The sequence below is a fragment of the Gymnoscopelus microlampas genome (genome assembly GCF_963454915.1).
Source record: "Gymnoscopelus microlampas genome assembly, chromosome: 24".
Taxonomy (NCBI): Eukaryota; Metazoa; Chordata; class Actinopteri; order Myctophiformes; family Myctophidae; genus Gymnoscopelus; species Gymnoscopelus microlampas.
In genome coordinates this window covers 31549257-31571720 of record NC_139961.1, presented here as the reverse complement: position 1 = coordinate 31571720, position 22464 = coordinate 31549257, and the positions used below count along the sequence as shown (strand labels likewise).

General features: G+C 41.2%; 1 protein-coding gene across 2 annotated transcripts in view; it reads left to right on the top strand.

Annotated features, from left to right (window-relative positions):
• The first annotated feature begins 877 nt into the window (after nt 1-877).
• The window catches only part of mgat5 (alpha-1,6-mannosylglycoprotein 6-beta-N-acetylglucosaminyltransferase), a 146071-nt gene continuing 124484 nt past the window's right edge, over nt 878-22464 (top strand). Inside the window, exon 1 of one of the 2 annotated variants that reach the window (XM_084051112.1) lies at nt 878-987. The gene's annotated coding sequence lies outside the window, so the exon portion shown is untranslated. The remainder of the gene's footprint in view (nt 988-22464) is intronic. The other variant, XM_084051113.1, reaches the window with a different exon arrangement.

The following is a 22464-nucleotide window of genomic DNA, read 5'->3' as shown; positions in this document are numbered from 1 at the left end:
TACATAACTGACAGACAGTGTTATTTCTATTTAAATAGTCATAATTTGTTATAAACATTTTGGGTGAAATGATTAAGAAATATCATATAGTTTTGTTCTGGATCAGTTTTTTATTTTTCCTGAAAACCTTGAAAAAATGACTTAGGCCATTAGTTTAATATGTAACCTGATTAGAGGGCACCTGAAAGCTCTGGGCACCATTTTATATGTATTTATTTTATATGTTATCTTACATTTAGGCCTACGATTATTTTATAAACGTAGGCCAATCTACAAGCTCTGAGCTTGTAAATGGATTATTTTCGCAGAAGAGATTTGGTGTCGAGGGGAAAAAAAACAATATAATCACGACATCACTTATATTTCTACAATTGCTACAAATTGTTACAAAACGGTGCCAGTCATGTTGGGCATAAACAAGAAGAACAAGGTCTGATAATGATGTACCATGCATGTTCAAATCATGAATACTTAATTTATTATTTAGTATTATTATTTTTCAAAAGCACAGTCTACATTTATTCTAATTTCTTTTTTTTCACATTTTGGAGAAATAAATTGCCAATTTAACACTGAGGTGCCCACAATGTTTAGGTCCCCCCTTGAGTCTAACATGGAGGCCTACTTGATGGGATAAGCCTGTAAATTATATTTAAACATAAAAGATAAAACATAAAATAATGAAGAAGAATATGAAAGAATTCGATATATTATGTATGTGGCAATGAATGAATAGCCTATGTTCCAGAGAAACCCCCCTTTCAAGTGTCATTTTACGTTTTCACCTGGGGCAATAACACGCACACGGTCCCCTCAGTGGGCACTGGGCAGAGCGAGGAGAGAGAGAGAGAGAGCGAGAGGCAGGACTCCCGTCATCCCTCCTCCTACAGTCAGTCAGTGTGTTCAACACACAACACCGTGACATTCACCTCCTCGCCGCTGTCTGTCTGTGTGGACATACATACAATACAGCGTTCAACGCAAAGGGTAAGTCACATTAACGGTTGTTGTTTCATAAATAAAACGGCTCCATTGCGAACGCTGAAGACGAGGGTTGAGGCGCAGCGTTGAGTCGTATTGTGTACGTGTGCGAGTGTGCGCGCGTGTACATGTGTGTATATTGGGGGAGTGGGCGACTTGTCACTGCGGCTGTGTTGTTGTGTTGTCAGTGTGTGTGTGTAGTGTGCGTGTGTGTGTATGTGCGTGGACGGCGGCGCTTTCACTTCCACATACAATTCACACTTCGTCGAATGCCAGAAAATTACGTATTATTATTTTCAGCTGGGAGAAAAACAAAATTGTCCACACGCGAGCCATATCTGTCTGTCGCTCGTGCCGAAAAGAACAGACCTACAAGCTACCAGGCGACTGTTAACGGTCGCCTGATTAGCTTGTAGGTCTGTTCTTTTCGGCACGAGCGACACCGTCGTTGTGCTACTATAAACGATATTGTAACGTGAAGCTAACGTTCAACCGCTAACGTTAACCTTTATAGTGAACACACGTACAAGACTAAGAGCCCGGGTCCAGCAGAGCAGAGGGTCCCCATTGTTATCATCACCACCCACCACCCCGGTATAGCGTCAGTTAGCTCTGTCTACACCATTGGTTCTCAACCTGGGGTTCGGGACCCCCTGGGGGGGTCCCCACATAATTGTTTTCATTTTGGGAGGGTCCCCAGATGACAGTGAAGTGACAATTTGTGAACGTGTAAGACCTTTTTATTAATACCTAATTAAAAGAAAGAAAAGAAAAAGACTATTACTGCATCAAAAGTAATCAACAAACTATACTATAAGAACTGGTCAAACATTGGCCAAATTGTCAAATAATATAAGAAACAGGCAAACATTGTGAATATAGCAGCTGAGCTTGTAGATCGGCTATTTTCACAATTCACAATATTTATCTGTGGAACCAACTAAATGTACTCATCTAACTCCTACATTCCAAGTGCTTGTCAGGGTGGGGGGTCCCCAAATGCGGCCTGAAAAAGTTGAGAACCACTGGTTTACACTACAGTCATGTTGCTATGGATGTATTAGCGTTATGCTTGTTTATATGGAATTACATTTGCTGTGGTTGTCGACAGAGAACGGTCATTATCCTACCACTGATGATAACATGATGACACAAACAGGTTGTTTAACAACTCCACGCAACACACACACACACACACACACACACACACACACACACACACACACACACACACACACACACACACACACACACACACACACACACACACACACACACACACAGTCACAGTCACACACACACACACTGTGGTCTCTTTGCAATTTTAAAGGGCACCACGGATTCATCTGTAGATTATCTAAATAAACAGGCAGCGATGAACCCATAGGGGTTCATTCTGTGGTTATGTTGTTTACAATGAGTCTATTGCCATCATGCTGACAGTGACAGTGGCCTCCTTCATCCCCCTTCACTGTGTAGTGACATTGGATTTGTTGCCCTTTGTTTCAGCCCCAGCAGTTTCTACTATCACTTAGAGACTTTCTCTTTCTTTTGCTGTCACTTTATCTCAATCAAGGACAAGAACATGACATGAAGTTCAGTGCAGACAAAACAAGCCGTGCCACTATAAAATGTAACTACATACAGACTAGTGCAATGCTGGATGGTCATTGGGTCGTAGTTTTAATTTGTACTTAAGTATTATGCTAAACAGTAATTTTACAATGATACCATCATTTAGATACCCTTGATGTTGTAGATTTTGGCCTGGTTTGTTAGTAGCTAACCATTGACATTGTTAACTATGGATCTCAGATTTAAGACAGTACAACCTGTGCCCCATTAGTTGAACAGGTTCAGGTGATAACCTTGGTATTATCAGCTTGGTTTGTGCAATTTGGCCAGTGTCATGGGAAATTGTGTCTCATTTGGAATGTGGCAAGGTTAAACGGTTGACATGCTAGCTAGTGGCACCTTTTTAAAATGATGTAATTTCAATATGTTTCATTATTCCATCCTCTGCGTATCATTATTGCACAGCAATTTGTTTTGGCTATGGATTCAATGCAACATAATACTTTACCAGTCAAATGAAATCAAGCAGCAAGGTGGTGAATAGACTGGCAGACTATGTCTATGTGATGTTACATTAGTCTATGTAGCAACAATTGACATTCAGAGGCCCCGTTCCATGCTACATGCAATACCCTGTGGCTTTTAATAGTGTAAGAGGCTGGTGAATTTTGGGATACCACTGTGACCAGTGGACCCAAAAAGTTGTTCTCCTGCATTGTCGGCAGTAACCCATATGTGAGCAATTCATGCTTAAGCTGGTGGTATTGATCTCATCTACTACTTAGGCTCATAATTGCCTCTCATGTGTTACAAAATCACTCGGCTCTCCACTGTAGGCCAGTCTTTTTCAATCTGAGCTATGAGTAGCTGTGCGTAATCAGGTTATGGTGTCCATACTGATTGGATTACAGGAGATGCATCTTGTGTCATAATCATCATACAGGGAGCTAATATGATTGTGTGTCTGCTCCCACCAAGCGTAAACATCCTCGATGCCGCCCATGATTTCATGACTGTATCGTTGGCTGTGAGCTAATGCTGGGTAGGCAGACTAGTGCAGTCCAGTGAGGTGAGCTGCCCACTAACCCCCCCAGGCTTTATAAAGAGCTCTTTCAGCGGCCTTTTCGCCAGAGCCCCTGGGGATTATAAATCTGGAGGAGAAGGAGCTTTGCTTCGGTGGCATGCTCCGCTGGCAAGAAATCGTTCCGGGTGGGGGTTGCCGCGTCATTGGGCACGGCCGTAGAGCCGGCCAGAGGCAGTGAAGTGGCGAGGGAAGGAGGGATCGGCAATGGAGGGATCAGTAGAGAAGTGGGCTGCACTGATGGATGACGCTCAGGGAAGTGGAAGATTCAACCTCTCTGTGATTAAAGAGCTCCTGTTCTGTTGTCTCTGCTTTTGGCCAACAGACGTGATGTGTGTTTGCATCGCACACACACACACACACACACACACACACACGCACACACGCAATCACGCACACACGCACACAGGCACACACTCTTTTTCTTTTTTTTAATCAAGTCAGTTCAGTTACCCATCTGGAGAAGATACGCAGTCAAAGATTACCCATCTTCAAAAATCAGTGATCACAAAAAGGCATCAGGGTGGAGTAGAGGTAAAACATTTCCACCGCCCACCACACAGAAGTTTGGGTTAAATTCCTGGCACTGGTGCCACCGGTTTGGCCTGGCGCTTCAATGAACAGAATTTGCAGTGTTGGCAGGTGGGAAGCTGGCAGTGGATCATGTCCTTGCTATTGCTACTGCGCAAACTCCTAGTGGTTGGTCAGGAAACCTGTTCCACAGGGATGAGTTCTGGGGAAAATAGTCAAAGTGAAACTGTCTGGTAACTCTATTATCATATCAGAGGAGACACGTGGTTGTCTACACCCTCGCCAGCCAGATCAAACCGTTATAAGCTAGTTATAAGCTTATTATTGTTGTAGACGATTAGTTAGATTAACTAGGTTTAGTTGTGATCTTATAGTTATTGGAAAAGATAAGAGAAGTTAATTAGGTTTAGTTATTAACTTATTGTTATTGTAGGTTAGTAAAGGTTTAGTTATAAGCTTATTGATATTTGAGGTTAGGTAATGTTCAGTTATTATCCTGTTATTGGAGGAGCTTAGGTGAGGTTCAGTTAAGATTATTATTGAGGTTAGCTAAAGTTTAGTTTTATTGGATCAATATTTTTATTGAAATTTATGAAACGCACAACACCCCTACATAGACCCTTTCCCTTTCCCACCCTCCCAACCACCCACACAAACTAACACAAGCTAAGGTTTAATTTGTTATTTGGGGTTGTTCAGTTATAAGATATATAAGATTATTTCTATTGGAAATTAGGTAAGGTTTAGTTATAAGCTTATTGTTATTGAAGGTTAGGTAAGGTTTAGTTATAAGCGTATTGTTATCGGAGGTTAGGTAAGGTAAAGTTTAGTTGTAAGTTTAATGTTGATGGAGGTGAGGTAAGGTTTAGTGATAAGCTTATTGTTATTGGAGGTTAGGCAAGGCTCAGTTACAGTATAAGCTCTTTAGTGAGGTCATGCAAAAGGCTCAAGTTCATGTTGGACATTACTGAAAGTTCTCAAACAAGGGCTTCTGTTTACTGCTAAACAATCAAGTGACAAGTTTCACTTTCACCAAAATTCATTCTTATTTTGTAAACTCTGTGATAGAAAAGTCTACTCCCCTGCTTCCATTCTTGTTATGGAGGCAGTAAACAGTTAATAGGGAGTGACTCATCAGGGTCATGTTCATGTAAAAGCCTAAGTGTGCCTAAATTAGTCCTCTCTACAGATCTGTAATGTGATCGGACCACGTCATAATTGCAGAAGAGAGATTTTGCTGCTGCTCCTCTAGAAGAGCTTGTTAGAGGAAAAACAAGGGTGTATTGGTGTTTTATCCCCTAACAGAGGGCTAGGCTTATGGAATAAAACAGGGTATGACTGCATGTGTGATCGTAGACTATATTATGTGTGTGTGTGCGTGCAGCTGTAGTGTCACTGCGCGCCTGGGCACAAAGCCCAGTCTTGCCCCAGTGGATGCCTGGTTGCCGGATGGTGGATACACACACACACACACACACACACACACACACACACACACACACACACACACACACACACACACACACACACACACACACACACACACACACACACACACACACACACACACACACACACACACAGTCACACACAGTCACACACACACTGACTCATAATGCATGAGTTGGGCTATACGCCTGGCAGGCAGGGTAAACTTTAGTGAGAGCTGGTGAGGGGGTCAAAGAGCAAGAGCCCTGGTCATGTGGTCTTGTACTTACAAGTATCTGAGAAACCACGAGCAGAACACACAGTAGTGTTTGGGAGTGTATACTGTAGGTTTCATTGCATAATGATAACAGTATACCGTATTCTCCCTTAGCTATTGCGGTACCCATTCCATAGCACATGTCTGTAATACAAAGGTTGTGTTGTATTTGTACCATTAATAGATTAGTCCATTATACAAGAAGCCATTTTGTGCCATTAGCCTGCCTCTTGTCTCTCTCATGGACCTTCCCAGAACAGGTATTTACCGGTGTTTAGGCTAATCTGTGGAGTTTTCTCAACTCAATTTCAAGCCAAATTTGGTCATGCTTATTTTATTAAGTACTTCATCTAATAGATTTGTAATAAAGAAGTTTATTGGGCAATAATGACAACAGCCATCAAGTATAAATTTGTCAGTGTCTTTTTTACTTTCTGTTTGCTGATCCTAATTTTTCTTTTGCGGCCTGTCCTTTGTTCTGCTAAGCCTCTGGTAATTACATTTCCCAGTTTTAGTAATTCATGTTTTAGTATTTAGTGTGTATACAGAATTGTATTTCTGTCAGCAGGAGATATCTGACCTGCGACATTTGCATTATGGATTCCTCCAGCCCATTTGACAGTGTAAATAAAATGTATATTGCCCAACTCTACAAACAGACATTTGTCTATTATCTCTGTCCACTACTGTGACCTTTGTTCATAATCATTTTGTGTCTTTTGATTTGCGTCTGTATGTGAGCAGCCACCACCAGTAAATTGATAGTTTTTGAGAAGCCCAACATCATAACTCATCACATGTTGCCACTACTCACTGAGACTGGGTGCTATAACAGCCTGTGTTTTGATCGTCTCTGTCATGTTGGGGATCAGCTTCCCCTCCTGTTTTCACAGAGTAGGCCTATCATGGTCTGTTGCCTTAATACAGTAGGCATAGGGGCAGCTCTGATTACTGTGCTGATGTAGCAGCAGGGGAACGTACCGGTGGGCATCTCTATGTAGTGGATACTCTTAGATCAGCGGACCAGCTACATTTGTGTAAGTTTCACCTCAGGTGACTGAATAAGTTTGGCATGTGGCCCGAAGTCAGTGGTCCTTTTTTTTTTACAGAGGTACCATTGAGCACATCCTGACCGATTGCATCATCGTCTGGTATGGGAGCTGTACTGCGTTCAACCGCAAAGCACTGCAGAGGGTCGTGCATAGAGCCTAGTGCATCAGTGGATGTGAGATTCCCTCCTTCAAGGACATAATATGTCCTGAATGGAGGATAGTTAGATGGTGATATTTCTACAAATTAAGACCGTAAATGCCATGGTAATTTCTTTCAGTTCCATTTATTAGTCTTCCTAGGCTATTGTCGAAGGCATACACGCTAGGCTATTAGTATATTGACAAAGTTCAAAATACTGTGACACCGTAAGGCCCAGGGTACAGTGTTTATACAGAAGCTTAACAGGCTTTTATGATAAAAAGCTTTTATGATAAAAACCAGTACAGAGAGGAGGTTGTTATCTGATGCAGGCAAGAGGTCATTTGTAACTTTCACTAATGCCATCTCAGTGCTATGGTGTGCTCTGAATCCTGAAAAAAGTCACATAACTGCTTGGCGGCTGCTTTCTCAAGGATCTTAGAGAGAAATGGAAGGTTTGATATACGTCTATAGTTAGCTAAAATGCCTGAATCGAGAGTAGGCTTTTTGATTGAAATTGAAATTGAAATTGTGTTACTACTGTAAAGGCCAGGAGCAGGTCCCGCTGGTTTGATTGATATAGCAATTCTGATATAGCAAATTCTTTCATCTCAAGCACAAGAATGTTACAATTTTGCGAGTGGTACGAGCTTGTGCTTGTGTGTCTGTGCACACACGTATGCACTATGTACATCTGTGTATGTGCAGGGAGTGGTGAAGGGTCAGTCAAAGTATACAGTATATCCTATATTACAATTGGCTAATTGGAGATAACCATAAACAAACCCAATACGCCCATATATAGGCATATATGGAGATCCGGTAGTGTCCATAGCCATAGATCTGACTGCTATGCCCACATATGGTCATGTGCATGTATGGGACCGACCGACTTCAAACACAGCGTGCACATCGGCAAGGACTCAAGGGAGTGCGGTTGTCCAGAACCGCCGATCCGACCGATATGTCCATATATAGGCATAGATATCCACATGGATTAAAGTTGTCAGTCGCGGGACTGATTTCAGTCGTTTGGATTCCATAGAAGCCAGCATGTCTTCTATGGAAGCATGTTGCACAGCGAAAATAGACAATATATAGGCGGATACTGATGACATCAGGGATCTCCATATATGGGTATGAAAGGGACATGGACTGACAGATAAAGAGATCTCCATATAGTGGGATAAAAGGGACACAGGTAGACAGTCTGGAACCCACTGTCCTCAACCTAGTGATAAATGCAGCAGTCCTCCTTAATCACTGCAAGAGGTACTGCATTGCCTTTTCTATATGAGGGAGATTTTGAGGCAATGTGCTCGTTCCCTCCCAAAAACCTATTTCCATCCAAAGAGTTGGTGGAGTGCTTTTGAGTAAGAAAAAGCACAAAGAAATAAAGAACAATATGAAGGTGTTTTCAGGTCACAACCCCTGTTGTGCGGGTTGGCTTCATATTCTGTGGAGTCGGTGTAAAATTCAGCACGTTTTCTCTTTTTTTTCTCCACCTCCTATCGGGGAGGGAATTAAAATGCTGACCCGATTCCTTTGTGAGGACGATCAGAGTTCACTGAAAGGGGGGAAAAACAGAGAAAAAAAGCAAGTGTCAAGTTTTCAGTCAGTTTTAGGTTACAAGTTGACCAGCGGCTTGCAATCTTTCTGCCTGACCTCGTCTATGGAGGTCATCTTCACAGGATCCAGGATTCTCCCGCAGGTAGATTTCTCTGTTCTGGATCAGTGACTGATATTCCTGTCAGTCAAGGGAGGAGGGGCTTTAGTTTTTTCTTTACTCTCTGTTACGGATGTAGCTGTAGGGATCGGGGATCTGTGTTGTTAGAGGGTCGTAACACTCTCTTTGTATAGAATTAAATATGGAATTTATGTGCAAATGTCTTATTTTTCCGAAACGGTTTCTTTTAAGGGAATGCAAAAAGGAACCTGTGCGATGGCTCCAATGTAGTTATTATTTAATCTCTTGTTTATACTTTTCATTGATCAAATATTTATAAAACCGACTGAAGACTTTAAACCTGCTGGCGTCCCTATTTAGTTTTAAGTTTTTGTAATTTGTTTAAAAACGTCCCAAAATATAAAAAATAGCAGATCTACAAGCTCACAACGCATCGGGCGTGTTGTGAGCTTGTAGATCAACTATTTTCATTACTTTTGTCTGACACTAAAGTATAAAAAAACATAAATATGGACATACTGTAGGGTTTCTGCCTGACAGTCGATATTCGTCTGTGTTTTGTCTTTTTATTTCCTACTGTATCTGAAACAGATTGAATTTTTCCTGTGTACGAAAGCTTTTAAAGTTTTTACAGTAAATGTTTTCATTTTCAAAACAAAGCTTAATGTTCCGTAATAGGATTCTGGCGTATCTCTTCCGGCATGCATTGTTTTGAAAATGGCTTTAGAGATAACTTAATTATTTATTTACACATTATTTACATGCAAGCGTGTGCTCTGTGTTCTCGTGAATAATTGAAACCACAGAAAATCTGTGCATTAACGTACTATAAGATGTCTCTTCTTCATACATTTCACCTTTTTTTTGTCTTGTGAAACAGGAAAGAGGGAGTGACATAGGTGGCTGTCTTTGGCTATAAAGTGCTAATCTCTCCAAACGATAGAGATTGCAAAAGGCACCATTAAACTCCTTTGTTTGGTGCTTCCGTGAGGTACATAGTCCTAATTGTATTGTTGGATTGAAACGGCACCACATGAAAGCCAGTTTTCCGTGCCTCATTCCTCTCAATAAGCTGGCTTGCTGGAAGAGAGGCCCACTGGTAGAACTTCTTCTGCTCAATAATGTTGTTGACTTTGTGATTGCTTTGTGGGTTCTGATCTTGTGCCACGGAGGGCCAAGATTTTCATTCTAACCAACACTACAGTAGAGCAGTGGTTCTCAAACCTTTTCATGTCAAGGACCCCCAAATTGACACTTATTAGCCCGCGGACCCCCATTTCAAAAGATATGCCAGGGACCCCCATAAGAGATGATTTTTTACGTCTCTAGCAGTGATTCTCAACCATTTTAATTTCAAGGACCCCCAGTTTGACATGCATTAGGGCTACGGACCCCCATTTAATGGCATTTCTGTCACTTGGACCGCAATTTATATTGTAAAATCTATGTCAATTTAACTCTGAGAGTGTACAAATGGAACCAAATGGACCCGTTAGGGTCCATTTGGTTCCATTTGTACACTCAAAGTTACAGACCCATAAGGGTCTATTTGTTGCCTAATCAATCATTTAGCTGGGGACCCCCTGGAACTCCCTCAAGGACCCCTGGGGGTCCCCGGACCCCACTTTGAGAACCAATGCAGTAGAGTACATTCATGCTTCACGAATGAGTTGCCCACTTTCTGGCGCAAAGTATACGAATGAGTATCTACTGATCTATTTGAACTTTTTATTGTGCTGTGCTCCCTCCCAGTGATTCACAGAGCTTTTGGCAAAGTGACAGACAGACACCAGGTCACAGGTAGATGTGATTTTTTTATGGCTTTGAAGTTGTATCTGTTGCTTATGCTGGAAATATTTGTATGTCATGGCGCTGATTGCGACGGAGATTAGCCCCCGACAGACAGACAGACACACAAACATGAGCACGCACACACGCACACACGCACACAGACAGACAGACCATCTCCTAAACACCTCTGTCTCCTATATATATAGTCATGCAGTAAAAATCTAATTTATTTTGTGTAAAAGTACCAATTGATTAATCCATACTGCTGGGGGGCTTTAAAAGAAAGCCATGCAGAAACCTGGTATCCCTGTATAATGCTTTGCACCTATCAATGCCTCGGAGTCTGTGGAGACACACACCATTGGAAGGTGATGAGAGAACACAGATCACGGCAACACTCACACTTTGGATGAAATTACGTTAGGCCTAATTCTCTTGTGGGAAATCCTGTCCCCGATGATCACCTTACCTCTTGATATCTCTGTCACCAGCTGGCCTCACAGTGGAATGCTCGTCAGCCTGTTAGGCTGCTTTGCTTAACCCATTAAGACCGGTTACGCATCTGTGTCATTTCAGATTGTAGCTATAGCCATTATTTTATGCTTTGGCTATTCAAAAATAACAGATATACAATCTCATAGCGTGACACGAGTGCCGCGCTATGAGCTTGTAGATCTGTTATTTTAAAAATAAATCTTGAAATGGTGTCCCTGGAACAAAATATTTTGAGATCGGGTCCGCAGCCAAATACATATCATTTTGGGGCTCCTTGACATGGAAAAGTTTGAGAACCACTGATATTATAGCAACATAAGTGTTTCAGAAAACTTTTTGTACATTTGTAGAATCCCCAGAAGCAAAGATTTGAGTTTGCTTTAAAAATATATGTATATATATTCAAAGATTTGCAATTTTTTTCCGGATTTTTCACAAAATAGTAGATCTACAAGCTCGTAGTATGAGCTATTTTTGAATAGCCAAAGAAATCTAAAAATGACTTTTTTCCCGGTCTAAATGGGTTAATGAATAATTAAGAGGCGGGGCTTGTGCAAAGGAGCCCATTAAGATGCAGAGTCACAGCGGTCTCCATGGTTGCTGGGGCCATAGTGTCGATAATGTCACATCTCCATGAGCCTGGTTACAGGGGGGAGTTACACCGTGCACACTAATACCATACTGTACGTGTACAGTCACCACATGTATAACATTGGTTCTCAAACTTTTTCATGTCAATCATTTTTTGTTATTGTATTTGGCCGCAGACCCCCATCTAAACAAAATGTCTGCCAGTGACCCCCATTCAAGATGCTGTTAAGATGGTTCACAATTATTTATTTAAAAGATTTTCCAAGAGTTGTTTTGAAAATAGAAGGTCTAGCTCGTAGATCAGCTATTTTCAAATAGCCGATGTACTGTATATGTAGGGTTAAAGTGGTTAAACTGATTTTGATGCTATAACACATTTAGCTGGGGACCCCTCTTTGAGAACCACTGATCTATAGTAACCAACTAAATAGTTGGTTGGGACAGAAATTCACTTTATTTTCAAATAAAATTCACTTGATGATGTGTTTTTCTTGAATTTGATTAGTGCGAAAAAGAAAGAAAATACTCAATATCTACATAATGATGTGGAATTTCAATGTAATAAAAGATTTGGCCACCCAGAATATATTTTCTCTGATACAGCAGTGTCCAAAATCTATAATGTTTTGGGCAATTCTAAGAAATATCTGATATATTGCTTTATGGGTCTTATCTAGTGTTGTCACTAGACACTGATTGCAGACCACTGCAAAGAGCATTCATCCTCATTAGGATGACTTGTCTTCATTATACTCTGTGTGGGGGAACGCCACGCCACAGTTTGCTATTGAAACCAGTCTTAATGAGTGCGGCAGAAAGCGCTCTTGTCGCCAAACTGTGGGTTTAAAAAAAAAAGTTAGATGAAAGGCTGTTCGGAGCCTGTTCTGTTCCTATTCAGGGGAAAAATAGATACCTTTTCAAGGTTGATCCATAATTGATAGCCATGGTCACATCTAGAACATATTCCACACTTTTTCCATCTTTGGTTATGCAACAGACTCTTAGTGAATGTTATTTCGGTTCAGCAGAACGCTCCCCTTCTCTTTTAGACCCAGAGTAATGCAGTGGAAATAATATAGTAGTAGGTCAAATGGCTTTGAGGCTACCTTATGGAATATTCGCCCAACTTCATTGAAATGTGCGTTATTTTGAGCTCCAATCGCAGCTCCAAAGGTAAATGGAGCGCCTACCCTTGCTCGGCCATCTGTTCTTGGTCGACAGGAATGCTGGGCCACTATAGGGCTGAATTTTTTGATTAGGAGGACTGTTGTAAATCGAAAGCTATTGAACGGCTCTACGTGGAATGATTATGTTGACCTGGCATAGTGCAATCATTGTTCCAAAATAAATACTTGTTTCTTTACCATAATCCTGTCTGTTATCATTCCCTTTGGCCCTCAGCTGTACTGCCAATTTTGGAGAATGTGAACAAGTAAACCCATTTCCCTACCCATGGCTGGAAATGGAGAAAAACAAGGTTATCATTTGCCAATGTCACACATAGCCTGGAGCAGCTCCGTTGACATTGACTGAGATCTGAGAGATAGACTTAATGACTGATGGTGTAAATGTGGAGATGGAGCCAAATAGACATTCAAGAAGAGTACAGATGGCTGGTAGGGCGATTGGCAGGAGTGGATATTTCACACGGCATCCTAATAGCCACCAATGTTTGTGGGTTAGATTCCCATGTCAGGGCCTGTGATACATTAAGTCAGCCTCTCCTCTAGTGTTTACGGAGTGTCTTTATTGACTCTTCCCTGTAGATCAATTACCGGTATGTCTTATTGATGAGGTCGATCTAGCCCAACTATGGAGGGAAGGTGGCTCTGAGATTATTATTATTAATTCACAAAATGTGAAAAATATGTTTTTTTTTTCTAAATCATAAAATGTTAAATTAATTCAGGAATTGACTTCCTTGGATTACTGGCACCGGGCACAAGAAATGTGGCGCTGATCGGTGTACTGTTCTGCGAGAATATCCACGGATGGACATTCAGGGATCATACATACAATGCTCTTCTAGAATAAAGTATTGAATTATATAGTATTCTTTAAACAAAAACTAAAAAGAGAAAAATAAATAGCTTCTTCCAGCCATATTGGCGCTGCCATCAAGCTCTCTACTCAGGGGCTCATGAACCTGGGACGTCAGGTGGCAATTACATTATACTGGATAAGGATTATAAGGATAGAATACCAGCAGTAGGTGTCAATGATAGAATGGTTTCTTTCTTCACTCACTTCACTAAACATAAACAGAGTTTTGTTTGTTTGCCGGCTATTCTGTTATTCTGCAAAAAAAAGCAGGTAGTTCTGCTATCATATCAAGTAGCAAAGGATCATAATATATTCTGCAGCCTAAGCTGCTACCTGTCACATAAGGTTTCATTGGGCCGGTAGTGATGATCGAGGCAGTAGGCACGCTGCCAGACAAATTAAGTTAATGAATTAAAAGCCAGAAGGTGTCTGAAATGGAGGTACAGTTCACTGTGGTGAATATCCGCAGTGACCAATTCTCCAAAGATTAGGGGGGACATGCAGCAGTCTCTCCTTCCCAGCCCCTGTTTGGGAAGCTTGCAGTTGCGAGGGGAGCGACTTGTACTGTAAGACTCTGATCAGTTTTGACCAAAATGATGTTACAACAATTTACAATGTAGGCATTTAGCAGGTCTATGTTTATCCATTCCAGAGTGACTTACAAGTGGGAGATTAGAGTAAACAGAGTAAGCATGAAGTGAACCCTAGTCAACAAACAATAAAGTAAATAGTCACCTACTAAACATTCCAAAGAGAACAACAATGTAGTGTCTCAGAGAAACTTAGGATACCAGGTAAACATCAAAACTAGCATCTGTCTAAACAACATGCTATCTGCAAATATTCTGCAAATATATCTGATTTGTGGTAAAAAAAAACTTAACATAAGTTAACATAAGTAATCAGCATAGAAAGAAAATAGCATCTATCAAAGGTGACAAGAAGGGATGCAAGGAAAGGTAGGGGGTGAAGTGGAGTCTGAATAGGTGAGTCTTCAGATTGCAGTGGTGGAAAAGAGTGTGTCTGCACTCTGCAGTGTGCAAGGGGGAATTTAGAGAGAAGAGTCTAGGTTGTGTGGAGCGTTGAGGGTAGGCTTGAACAGGGAGGGTTGTCGGTTTGGTTGCCTTGTACAGTAGGCCAACAACACCAGTGTTTTGTACTGGTAGCCAAAGAACATTTTGTTCAAGTTGACGTAATTGTAAGATGTCAATGAAGGAATGGCACAGGAAGTTCCGTCATATACCACACAGGAAAACCTGCAAGCAGTACTAGACATGCCACAGTGAGCTGCTGTGCATAATCCTAATCACTCTCTCTCACACGCACGCACGCACGCACGCACGCACGCACTAGGGCATTCACGAATAGTGATTTTTAGCATTCGAATTATTCAACCTATAAGTATTCGAATATTCGATTAATCGATTTGATTATAAAAAATATATATATATATATTTTTTAATAGAATAATCGAATAGTGGTTTGATAGTCGAATATTCGAATATTCGATTATTCTGTTAATGCCCTAGCACGCACGCACGCACGCACGCACGTACGTACAAGTCAATGTGTATAGTTTTGATGCACTATGGGAATCATCTCTGATAAACAGCCCCAGCAGATTCTCCCAACCGTCATCATCTGCAACCTTTACCTTGAGCACTGTCTGCTTGCCTGTTTCCCCCCACACACCTCCAACAGCGTCCTGAGCTCCTTGCTCAGGACGCTCAACGCTTTCTCCTTGAGAGCGTTGATATTATCGATGCTGCAGGTTTTGTCAAAGTTATCGATACTGCAGATTTTGTTGATGTTATCTAACGCTGCAGATTGCAGAATGCTAACGCCTACAGTTTGTCTCATTAACTTAATTTACACAGCTTGTGTCGTTGGGTGGAGTGAAGAGGGTTTCCTTCTCTACTGAAACCTTAGGACATCTTCTGCACAGATCATATTGAAAAGTTGAGTTGAGCCAGAGGGAACAGAAGGTAGAAGAAATATAAGGGAATGTTGCCTTCTACCCTTTTCTTTCTTTGAAACCAACTGCGGCAGGATTGTTAAAAAGGATTTATATATTAATCCGTTCTTAGGTGAGTAATAGAACAGCATATTCCCAGTGTTTGTGGGGGGTGGGGTGGGGGGGGGTCCAATGTGCTGTCTTGAGATTTCAGCTTCGCTGGAATCTGCTCCTGCAGGCGTATCTGACCTATTTATTATGAGTCCGATAGATGGGAGGTGAAAAGAGGCTTTTGTACCGTGGCTCTGCCTTTTGTGAGAGCCAAGCAAGAGGTGGACGCTCTTCTCTTGGCATCCTCAGCCCCATGTCCTTGACGGACTCATATTTTCTTTCCCCCCTATTTGTCACTCCAGAGCTTTTGTTTGTTTGTTTTCTACACATGGTCAGCTGCAAAGGTATACAAGAAAATATGCCAATGAATACATAAAGATTTGACAGAGAGCTGGCTGGTGCGTCATATAACAGCCTAGCTGCTGGTACATTGGCTCTCTTCTTGCGCCCACATGCTACAAAGTGCTGTGGCCATCAAGGCTTGCTATGGTCCTGACCTGGTTAGTGTTGCTTTGAGAGAGCAGGAGAAGGACACATTTCAAAGGCAAGGCTGCAGAATCCCCCCCCGCACTTAGCCTCATTTACAGCAGCAACGCTTGAATGCAGATGAGAGAGAGCCCATTTTTCCTCTCTCTCTCTCTATCTTTCTCTCTTTCTTTCTTTTGGCTTTGATTGGTTATTGGATATTGTTTTCTTTTTTCCAAATGCATGTGCCAGAGGCATTTATTTAGTTGTGTGTCGATTGCCTCAGGGTGTCGGTAAGAATTATAGAGCTATTTAATATTTTGTGTGCTCTGGGCCTCTCTCGTATCGCATTATTTGCAAATATGTGATGGTTTTTGGCCAAATGTGTTTTCCTTTCCAAAGTTTGTTTCAATCAATCTTTGAAGCAAGCATGAAAATAAAGACATTACTGTTTTTATTATAATCTGATATCTATCTCCACTCTGCTTTGTGGAACTGTTATGTTTTGATAAGCCAAGTCCCACAAATCACTAGCTTGTGCTACGGGTATGATTTCTCAAGAATCCACGGTGTTCCCTACATCAATCTCCCATTTACTTGTAATGTGAGATTTTTTGATTGTTCTGCTTTCTAGTCATAACAATGTCATTCAGACCACAGCACAGCAGTTGTGAGCTAGGATTTAGCTGTGACTTTAATAGTACTCCTCCCACAGAGTGTTACATTCCCGAGCAGGATATGCATCAAGCAATAAATTACCGTTATGTTGATACATTTAAAACAGCAGCCTAACTTGACACTTCAAAGTAGGGCTGGGCGATTGCCACATACCGACTGTAGGTTTTTCAGGTTAGGCATGTGCTCGTCAACTTATGAGCACTTAAGATTTAACAGCAACAGTATCCTTTTAGAATAAATATTATTATCCTCCTAATTTGTATGTATTGCAGGGAGTAGCTCTTGTGTTTTCCTTAACTATAAAAAACAACTATATAAAACAACTTGAATACTTTTGCTCTTTGCATTTATTTTGGCAGTAAGACACTGCCTTAGTTGAACTTGCTCTCTTCTGTAGCCACCTGCTTCAGCAAGTATAGGGCAAAGCCACTCTCCAGCTGTGGTGTTAATCCATTAAAAAGATCTTCATATACTGTGTATATATTTTTAATTCAACAGTCTTAACAGCTACATATAAATACGGGTGCAAACTGGCTTTCTAAATTAACTTTCGTTTCATTTCCTCTTTTTGCAAAGTCTTTGTTTTGTGCTGTTACATTATCGGCTCAACACAGAGGCTTAGGTTTGCACGTCTAACTGCCAATCTGTAATTCCTGCCTGATTTGTTGTTTTCATCTTTGGTTTAGGCCTAATAGGGTGGTTTGAAAAGGACCATCGGGAGGTGTCCATAATGTAATTAGTGGGCTCGCTGGGAAGCGAACTACACTAATACAATTTGTCATGTCTTGCTTCATGTCTTAACCCAACAACACTAGGTACAGTCATTTGTTCTATCGTGCTGGTAGGAGTGGGAGATGAGGAAGGTGTTTCTCACATTGATGACGTAATCATGCTGCAAGAAGGGTTGATTGATTGAATATTTTATTAGACAGAAATGCAAAACAGCACAAGTACAGTCAAACAATTGGTCCAAAAGGATGACACCAAAAAAGTCCTTGCGGTCTTGTTGCCATTGGGGTCCTAAGTATTCAATTCATCAACATAAGTTACATAACATCAACAATAACGCCATAATTCAATATCACACATATAAAACACTATATGTACAGAGTAGGGGAAAAAAGTGGCGGGGGTGATCATCTAAGTGATAATTACCTCCTCCTTTGGCCTCCTGAAAGACGTATTTTCAGGCCTGTTTTAAAGGAAGACATTTTTAAGGGATGGGATCAGGGCATTCCACACTTGGGTGGCAGTGCTGTAGAAGGAGAATTTACCCATGTTTGTTTTAAAGGTGGGCGTTGTTGTTGTCGCTCGCTCTGGTATTGTGGCTGTGGGTGTCGCTAACTTTTTTTAGGTAATTAGTCAGATATGCGGGTATTGAGGGCATTGGGGGAAAAGTCGCATTGACTATTTTGAATGCCAATCCCATTTTCAATTGCTTAACCCTGTCTGAGCCATCCTAGGCTAGCAAATGGGACATGGGCCCCAGGCCGAGAAGTAGTCAAATGAGTTTGTTTTGGGAGGTTTGAAGCTTAGTCTTTAGTGACATTAAGGAAAGCCATTATAGTGAATGTTAAGTAATCTTTTTCTCTCTTTTTTTTTTTTTTTTTAACAATTGTCAGCCAGTGAATCTGTAGTTGACTGTTTAACTTGTTGGGTGTTAATAGTATTTCTATAACTGGGTAGATATTATAAAATGTTTACCCTTACTCTAGCACTGCTATGGCCCAGTTTGAGCAATACTTGACACCAGCAGAACTTTTTTTGGGAGGAAGATTTTTTATCCTATTGAAACATTCACATTATATTTGTTTAAAAACAAATATTCAGTCATGCGGGAAAGGCTAATTTCCCCAGACTTCTAGAAATATGAAAGCTCACATTTTTGACACTCACAGGATAGACTTGTTGTAGTCCAGGCTTGTTTGTCGAGTGGGCCTACAGTACGGATGTGCATTACCTGGTGCAACATCTGTCCTTAGTCATTTTTTGGATGAGAAATTCACCCAAATTTAACCAAATTTCTCCTAAACAATTAAAGGAAGATTTCATTCCTCCCACAGTTAGTTCAACACAACAAGGTGTGGTTTCAATTAAAGTAATTGCATGTACATGTTAGTTTGGGAAACTACCTGATGGCTGCCTGATATCTGCACTACAGTACATGTCAAACAGTGAGAATGGGTTCTGCTGTTGTCTTGTTAAAATCAGACCACGACAAGCAAGCTACCATTTCCTCATGTCATTTCCTGTGGTGGTGCGATCTTCACAGAAATGCTTTGTTGGCTTCCACGCAACAATACTGGTTATGATGCAAAAGGGAGAGTTTTTTGGTTCCCCAGGCATCGTTGTTTTCCAACATTCCCAGGAATAGCCTACTGTCATAACAAGTCTTACGTCCTGCCAACAAGACTAGGGGTGCAACAGTAAATCAAAAAAATTGATTGAATTGATTATAAAATAATCGATTTCTTAACACATTCCTTGCCAGAGGGGTTTTATTGAAAATAGCATGTTTCACCCAAAATAACATGGTAAAAAAAAAAGTACACAGGAGCCGAGATACAGGATTTTAAAGTAATAAATTAACCAAGGAGTGAATGGAGCTAGAAATCTTTGGATCACGATATCTCTGGTTCTGTGTGGATAAATACAAAAAAAAATATATATATATATATATATATATATATATATTTTTTTTTTGAAAAACGGTTATACTCGTGGTTGGGCAGATAACTGGGTATTTTTCCAACAACGAGTATAACCGTTGTTGGTAGGTAATGTGTTAAAAAAATAAAATTTTTGGGTGCAACAAATTTAATGTAGCTTTTTTCTCTGAATGTTTTACAAATAGCGAGAATAGCAGATCTACAAGTTCACTATGTGTCATAACGCAATGTTAAAGGCCACTCCACACCAATTATTCGCCATGCTACTCCTTGTAACATGCAACTACTTGCAAGTACTTGCAACCATTATCCCCAATGGCAGTTGCGAGGAGCATTGGTGCGGTTGACCTTAAAACTGTTTTGTTGCATTGGTGCGGTTTGGCCTTAAGCTTGTACATTGGCCACTAAATGGATTAATCTAACTAATTAATGTAGTGATTTAGAAAAATCTATTGTTGCGAACGCGGAAGGAGGCGCCTCCGCCCAAGTGGAGCCTACTATGAAACTCGGCTCGGCTTGTGGCTCTGTGTGTGTGCAGTATGTGTGCAGCCGCGTCACCATGTGACTCACGCTCTCATTGGCTCGCGCCCCCATGTGACTCGAAACTCTGTGGCTGAAATATAGCAGCTGCACTACCTGTGTGCAGCCGCCAGAGCGCCAGAGTGCACTACAGTGTGGCTGAAATATAGCAGCTACAGTCAAGCTGTGTTCGCTTCCAGCGTTCGCGCGTCTTACTTGTGTCTATTCATTGCTATGTACGGAATATTCGATTAATGGAAAAAGTAATCGATAGAATAATCGCCAAATAACTAATTGATAGTTGCAGCCCTAAACAAGACGTTCCAAATGCGTTGCCAATTCAATGATGTGTTACTGCCCACACTGACAGTTTTTGCTGCCACCTGAAAATTAGTAAGCAACCAGCACATTTCACACATTTAACGGCTGCAGTTGTATGGACCAGCACACTTTAGTTGGACCATCTAGGTGATGCCAAAAAAGACAATGGGATGATATTGAGTGAAGGATTAGGTTTGGTAAAAATCTACTCCACTACTCTCTCAACTGTCCTCTCTCCTCACTCACCTGCAGTTTGTCCCAGTGCGGTATGTGTTGGAAACACAAGCCTCCTGGCTGGAGGTAACCACTGCCCCCCCACACTGTGTGTGTGTGTGTGTGTGTGTGTGTGTGTGTGCGTGTGCGTGCGTGCGGATATGCACGTGTGATTAATATATAGGAAAGTAACTGCAAAGATTAAAGGGACACCATCACAATTTTAAACATGATCTCTCTATATATTTAAGTGTCAATTTGGAGTGTTCATTTTTTATTCATGGTTAACCGTCACATGATTTAATATTTATACAAATAATATTGTTTGACACCGAGTCTTTGACACAGCATCTGTAACATGCATGTTGTGCAACTGACTTCAGTCCCCGAATGCAGCAAACAAAGCCAAATGTCTCATTAAAGACAGAGCCTACAAGGTGAACAGCATTCAAATATTTAACAGTCATCTGTCTTTCTGGAAATGCCCTGTGGTTTCCTAATCTCTATAAACTACAGTTTAAGAGCAAAGCTTCTGAAACTTGAGCTTATTTTTAAAAAGCCAAGCCATTAAACATGAAAGTATAACCTACCTGGGGTTTCTAGGTAGAAATACAAACCCGCATTTTCTCCTTAACGTGCTGCTTGTATAGAAGTTCATTATAGATTTTGTTGCAGCTAATAACATTGGATATTTCATTCCTAAATCCAACAGGATAAAGTTAACGTGAATATCGATTTGCCCTGTGGCTCTGGACCGAGTAGGGTGGTTCGCTCAGCCATCACTAGTAGTGGCACATATCAGCTGTGGCAGAAAAAGCAGCATACTATACCAGTTTCTAATACCAAATTAGAAACAACTAATTCATGTGTTAAATCCAGATTGAGAGCTGCCAATGCAGCTTTGAAAAACGAAACAAGTGTGTGACACTGCTAGAGCAGCACAGTATTGTACCTAAATCATTATTTACGAGTTATTTCTAAAATTTGGTGAGAATTGTTGTACAGTAGGTGTAGGTGGTGGAAAATCCAATGTTTTTAATGAGCTGTTAGATTTGGCCACAGAAATACATAGTTTTATCACACACAACACATGCATCACATGTGGTATTGGACGTGTGCATTTTTTGGCTTAATCAGTATAGTCAGTGGACATCTTCAAATCATTGTGTGTGTGTGTGGTGTGTGCAGACCTACAAGCTCACAACACATTGCATCCGCGACACGTTGTGAGCTTGTAGGTCGGCTATTTTTGGAGCGCGACAAAGTATGAATCGAGCTTAACAACACCAGCGGCTGCTTTCCACAGGGGAGTAAAAAAAAACTCTTCCCAGCAGCCCCTGGCTTCCTGTGTGCACAACGCAGACGCTGCCTGGTGTTTTGTGAGTGATGCACTGCAGTAGAAGCACCCCTGCTTACAGCTGAACAGGTATCTAGCTGCAGCTGAGGAGGCGGAAGAGCAGCACAGGAGCGAATGAGAACACTGGAGGTGGAGGGACAATGCTGGTTCACAGCCGTTTAGCCACACAAGTGATAAAGGGAGAGAGTTGCTGTGTTTGCGTGTGTGTGTTAGGGCTGACAACTGAATGTGTTGGATGTGTTTTGGCTTGTTAAGATAGACGAGAGCCTGATGACGCGTCCGCATGTATGCTGAACATAGACTACACATCGATATATCAAAGACCCGTCAGCATGCACTGCTTTGGTTGAATTGTCAAATACGGTACAAAACATTGAGTGGTAGACTACTAAAGTTAATGATTAGTCGAAGGTTGATCATTCATTTCACAGCCGTGTGTGTGTGTGTGTGTGTGTGTGTGTGTGTGTGTGTGTGTGTGTGTGTGTGTGTGTGTGTGTGTGTGTGTG